The sequence below is a fragment of the Euprymna scolopes genome, chromosome 30, assembly GCF_053919585.1.
Source record: "Euprymna scolopes isolate OS-2025 chromosome 30, ASM5391958v1, whole genome shotgun sequence".
Taxonomy (NCBI): domain Eukaryota; kingdom Metazoa; phylum Mollusca; class Cephalopoda; order Sepiida; family Sepiolidae; genus Euprymna; species Euprymna scolopes.
The window spans coordinates 1,842,955-1,850,000 of NC_136511.1; positions in this window are offsets into that span (position 1 = coordinate 1,842,955).

The following is a 7,046-nucleotide window of genomic DNA, read 5'->3' on the forward strand; positions in this document are numbered from 1 at the left end:
TTCTGTCTTAAAACGCTTGACTTTAGAAACGATGTTTTCGTTATTTTTCGAACGATAAATAGCCGTTGATTTACAAATGAGCATCATAGCGTTTCTCCTCATAACGTCTTATATCCTTTGAATGCTTGTTCTCTTTTGGAATAAATATTATCGTTAAAATTCAAAAGATTGGACAGTTAAAGGCGCGTTTCTCATTTTTATTTACTGTTTAATTATTAATTTTTCGTTTATATGTGTATATGTTCTGTGTGCATGTGTGTATGTGCGTACTTATATGTGTATATATTTAAAACTGGCGTGGCACCTTCTCATTGGCTATACCTCCTTCTTCTCCTCTTTCTCCTCCTCCTCCTCCTCCTCCTCCTCTTCTTTCCTTCCTTTTATATTCCCCTTTTTCCCGTACATGCTCATACTTTCACTACACCGATGAAGACTGAAGGATCGATCGAAAATTATGTACTTGTAAAAAAAGTTTAAAAATTTTTTTTCATAATATTATTTTGTATTCCCGCACGTCAACAACTGAAAACGAATAAAGAAAAGTTATAAGCTTTTATACTTTTCGTATTCTTTTTTATACATTTCCATTCATATATATATATATATATATATATATATATATATATATATGTATATATGTATATATACATATATATACATATATATACACATATATACATATATATATACATATATATACATATATATATATACATATATATATACATATACATATATATACATATACATATATATACATATGTATATATATACTTTTATATACATATATATATACATATATATATACATATATGTATATACATATATATACACACATATATATATATATAGTATAAAGATTAATAATTGTAAATTATAAATCCGTTTCAAAAAGATTTGTTCATCCCTTAAAACTGATTTACAATGTACAATTATTACTCTTCATAATCGATATTAATATAACTCTAGGATAAATGTGCCTATTTTGCTTATTATATATCTACACTGTTCTTTTAATGTATTAATACATTAAAATATATCTTGCTCTTTAGACTCCATGTCTAATCCCCCTAATATATATATATATATATATATATATATATATATATATATATATATATATATTAGGGGGATTAGACATGGAGTCTAAAGAGCAAGGTATATTTTAATGTATACATATATATATATATATATATATATATATATATATATATATATATATATATATATATTAGGGGAATTAGACATGGAGTCTAAGGAACAAGGTATATTTTAATGTCCCCAGGAAACACATCTTTCTCCATTCTCTGTGATCCCCTGCAGCACTCTCCCTGGAACTCAGAAAAATTCCACAACGTTTCAGGTTGTCTTTTAGTTTATCTTTGTAACGAAGCAGGGGACACCCTATTGGCGGCAAGAATTTGTCAGTTTCCCATAAAAAACGTTGCTTAGGAACTGTTAAGTCATCCATTCTTACAAGATGACCCGACCACCGCATGTGTATCCTGATCAAAAATGATTCAATACCAGTGATTTCACATCTGTCCTGTAATTCACTATTCGGAACACGATCCTGCCATCCAACATTGCAAATAAAACACAGGCATCTCATATGGAAGGAGTCAAGCTGATTTATATGCTGGCGGTACAAGGTCAACGTATATAAAATATAATTTACGAAATATAATTTCGGAATTAATAATAATCATCGATTATCATGAATTCAGAAATTCATGATTATCTTCGATTATTCTTTCCGGTATTTTCCGGTAGCTAACAATCTAACAAAATGAAAAACGGGAGAAACTGAATTTTACGTGGTGATTTTAACGAAGACTTTGCTCAGAGAAACCTGATATCTTGACAGTTATGCTCGGAATTAATTTAATATTACTTCCGATACTACACTTCCTTTATTTTTCTGCACGAGGGAATTTTTTGATTTCTTATTTCATAGTCCACATTTTTTGTTTTGCTAAATTGTCACCAAAGTAAAAACCGATTTTTCTATCAAATTCTGCCTTCATGATATAGTGATATGTACAGTTACTCTGAGGTAATGGAAGTTAGTTGTTTACCAGACGAGGTTAATAACATTGATGTTATTTTTTTTTTCTATTTGCAAAGCTCAATCATGTTCTGCCATACTAAAAAAAAACAAAAAAAAATTTTTAAAGAAAAAACATAAATATTTGAAGATATGACTTAATTCGGCATTAAAGAATCCGAAAGGGGTTGATATGTAGCAAAACAGCGTTTGAATCATAAAAACTTTTTTTTTCCTTAATGAACAGTTTTCTCAGTAAATAACCCGAAAAGGGTTGATATGCCGCAAAACAACACAATAAAACGAAACTAATAGAAATTGGAGTGATAGCAGCTAAGGGGTTACTCAATATTCCTGAAAGCTCCCAAATTCGGGCCTTCAAAAAGATGCATCTTGAAGGCTTTACCTAGAACTTCTTATGGAATAGGGGACAGATATATAATTGAACTTTTCTATAAAACGCTCAAAATATTCTACTTTCACTCCTACCGGCGCATTCGCACACGCACCTTTCCGTAGAATGAAATGCGGTGAAAGGAATCAATACCATATTTCAAGTTCTGTGAGCTGCAAGGAAAATGTCAGTCGGCCCTGGCGCCACTTCCAATTCTAAAATACGGAATAACAAGTGAATGACATTTATGCGTCGCAAATTTCATCACCATTGACAGCGGGGATAGCATCCATGTCGAGATGTCATCGGACATTGGAATATTGCACAGTTGGCTAGCGGAAAAGGCGAAAGCATGTGTGGCCGTTATTAGCGTCCAGTGCCGAAAGTCTAAACAGCGTCCGGAAGTTTTGAAGTGCATGGACAATTGTACGCTGCAGACGTTTAAAAAGGTTATGACAGAACTGACCCCGTTGAAAGGATACGTTTAACACAACCGGACAGGATAGCCGCGTTTAACACGGGCCCCTCTTTGGCTCTCTAATAAAAATGGTTCACGCGACGATTACCTTACATGCATAATGGAATTTCAGCAAATTGTCTCAACTCGAAACTTACGGAAGTGTATACATCTCACGATATATCTATTTAGCACTAAGAGCATAAGAAACATTTTACAGGGCGTTTTGTAGAAGGATCGACGAAAAAATGATGCTGTACTCTATCTCCGTCCCATCTCCTCCCCCCCCCAAAAAAAACCCAGTACAAATACAAACTGTATAAACACAGTTTTTGTAATTACTAAAGAATATAGAGAGTTCTGGACTGAGTTTCTATATGGTTTTCTCTGTAAATCTCTCGCTAAAAATTTGTCCAGCTTCATCCAAAGTCAATAATATCTCTTTCTGCTTCCGTTCGCTTATAATTATTTCAGAAAACAGGGCATACTCTACATTCAGGGCATACTCTGCACTCACCAAAACTCCCAAAATACTTCTACGGCTATACACCGTGTTATTCATACGGTTGGAGATAAATAGAGCAAACGTAGTTTATAGAGTTCTGTTTTGGCGATGTGAATTCAAATACCTCGACGCTTGTGTTGTAACCTTTTAGACCGGTAATAATCGAGACAGTGGTATAATTAACAGAAAGGAAAAGTACTCTACAGAAGTATACGTTGTGATTCAGGGGCCATAGCTGTCGTGAATTGTTACACATTACGTGTTTGATATAATTATAGTTATTGTCTATGAGTAAGTCCATTTTTATTCGAATTCGCAACTAACCAAAACGTACCTGTCTCACGATAGAATTTTGGGTTCCCGAAAAAACCCAAAGAAAAATAACAATGTCTTTCCCAGCCCCTAATATACAAAAGACTAAATATGAGTGTTAAAAACATTTTAATATTTATGAAAGAGCACGTAGTGTACTCGGCCGTCACAATCTAGTGTTTATTTATTTATTTTTATTTATTTTTCTTTTTAGCGATATAAGTTTAGAATCCCTCGTTGCTAGTTTTGTAACCTTTCAGGTGTGTAATAGTCGACACAAACACAGTAATAGCATTAACAAAAAATGCATATGCAAAAATACGTGGGAGAAGTACACGTTGTGATTCTGGGGCCATAACTACCATGAATCGTTACATATTACCTATTTGATATAATCATAGTTATTTTCTATGAGTGAGTACATTATTATTAGAATTCGAAACTTATAAAAATGCAGATTAAATCGATTAGTCCTACAAACATAGAGACTTTTATTCAAGACGTTTTTGTAGAAGGGCCTATGGAAAATAACAACGTCTACTTCCAAACTCTTCTACCCTAAAGACGAGTGTTAATAAACACATGTTTGTATTTAGTAAAGTGTACTGGATGTGCTCGGCCGAGTCTCAACCTACGTTTTTCTTTCTAGAAAATATTCGCAACAAAACTCATCTAGCTATAGCCACTGTCAATAATTTCTGTTTCCTCTTCTCTTTATCTTAAACAAAACGGAGCTTACCGGAGCAAAATGTTTACCTCGAACGTTATGAGGAACTACGTACCACAAGGTACTTTCCTTTCTGTTTTGAAGTTAAAAGTATATAAATTCTATTTCTGCATTATGAACATCAAAGACAATAACACTTATCCTCCAGTAGACGTTGGGCCCTACCAAGCGGTTACACATTATATATATATATATATATATATATATATATATATATATATATATATATGAGCAAACAGTTAATAAAATATGTTAAAAAACACTTTGACATGAGTTAAAAACATATTTAATCTGAAAAGGAAACACTAGATAAATGGATAGTCCTTAATCCGCGGAGTTTCGAAGAAATACTCTCCTTCTCATCAGAGGGTAGAAATTAGCAAAATGCGGGATCGGATTTTGCATGCAGAAGTATTTGATTAAACAACAAGTAAGTCAAAGATCTTACTTGAAAACAAAATAAGTTAAGCAGAGGGAATATGGTAAAGAAAAAAGTGATTACACATGAATGGATAGTCTGGTGGAAGATAAAAAATCCAGTGACGGTAAAATCAAAATGTAAAACTTCAAGAAAGTTAAAACAATTTCCATTCGTACAAGTAAAATCCAAGGAAATCCTGTAATTGGAAGAAGATGGTTCATAATAATCCAAAGGCAGAAATCCATGGAATAATTCACAAAAATGTGTATAAGGAAAAAAATAATATTAATAAAAGAAAAATAAGATGTGCTTTTCACTCTACTTCCGAGACATAACTATAAATAAAAAAGATCTGGAAAGAGAAAGGAGAGAGAGAAAAAAAATGATAAATTTAATATAAAATATAAAATAAAGGGAAACAAAAGTCAAAATGACCAATACAGGAAATGTTAAAGGCGCGAAAATATATATAGGGCAAAATAATATAGGTCAACTGAAATGTACAGGTCATCACTTAAAAAAATGTTAGCAAGAGTTGTTAAACGACACTAAAAGGAAAATAAAAAAGGAAAAATAAAATAAATAAATAAATATATAATAAATAAATAGAAAATAAGGAATAAATAAATAAATGAGATATAATAAAAAATAAAATATAAAACATAATATATAATATAAAATAAAATAAAATAAGAAGAAAAATAAAAAATAAAAATTATTTAAGGGAAGAAGATGGCCGGTATCTGCAATTTCAGGAAAAAAATGAAAAAAAAAGTAAGTAAATTCATATAGTAAAATTTAAGTAAATATACATACAAGATATGAAAGTGTGGGTAGATTGATATATTAGATAGATAGGAAAGTTTAAAGAATAAAACAGAAAATGCAGATAAAAAACCGGCCATGCAAAGAAGAGATAAAGAATTAAAATAAAGGATTATTAAATTATAAAGTATAAGAAGTATATCTTTAGACACGAAATTAATTAGTTCCGGCTTAGATTTTGTATCGTGAAATGTTCGTATCCTGAAACGGCTGTTACGCGTAAATTTTGTAATCCATTGCAAGCCGATGTAAACACAAATAAAAAATTATAATAAAGTTAAAACCAGGGTGAAATAAAAAGCCAAGTTTGACATAAAGTAACTGTTCATACCTAAACTTGCAACTTCTTTTTTCTCATTGACACCCAAATATAAATTTCTATTAAATATATAACGACCGAAGATACGGCATCTATTATATAAATCTCACCTGTCTCCATTATAAAATGTATGTATGTATGTATTATGTTTGTACGCCTTAAACTTTCGACGGAGACAACGCATTTTCACGAAACCAGTATCGTCTTATAGAGCGACACTTCTGACGACGAATATCGAAGAATTGGTTAAAAACATTGACTCCTTCACCCTCAACTGGGCACATTTTTACAAGGAGGGGTTGCTTTTTCGCCGATTTTCCGAAAGTCACCCCCTCTATTCGATTGACTAGCCTTAATTTCGCCACTTCCAATTTGGCAATGGAGGCATCAGCAAAGACGTGAGCTTTTTTTCACATTCTTTTCCTCCTTCGCGGTGCAAGTTCGAGCCTGCCTGCCTACTACCACTTTTTTTGTTTTTGCTCAACACTCATCTCCAAACACCCGGGCAACGCCGGGCACCCAGGCTAGTCTATAATATTTAATCTCACCTGTCTGTTTAAATGTACTTATGTATATATGTATGTATGTATGTATGTATGTATGCATGTGTCAGGTCATGTCATATGATACTGGTACCATGTAACCCAGTACTACCTGCCTCATGGTCGGGTCACCGGCGACTAAACTGTTTCCCAAAAAGACTTGTTTGGTGAGGATGGCGGCTAGTCTCCCTGAAGGATCAAAACAAGACCTTTCAAAGAGCGAATGAACCCTTTTTCGGGGTCAACGGCCAACTAGCACCGTGTGTGTTTGTGTGTATGTATGTGTGTGCTAGGGTGGAGAAGGTTCCCGTAAACCGTGGTGAATGCAACCTTTCTAGGAGAAGCAAATCTCTGATTTTAAAAACCATAAAGCGGGAGACCAGCTGGTCTGCAGTTTAACTTGTTGCTGTCTATCTTGCTCTTGCTTGTTTCTGGACTTCAACATTTTGAACCGAGAGAGAGACTTAGCCGTCGTACAAAGCTTAGATTCTGTAACA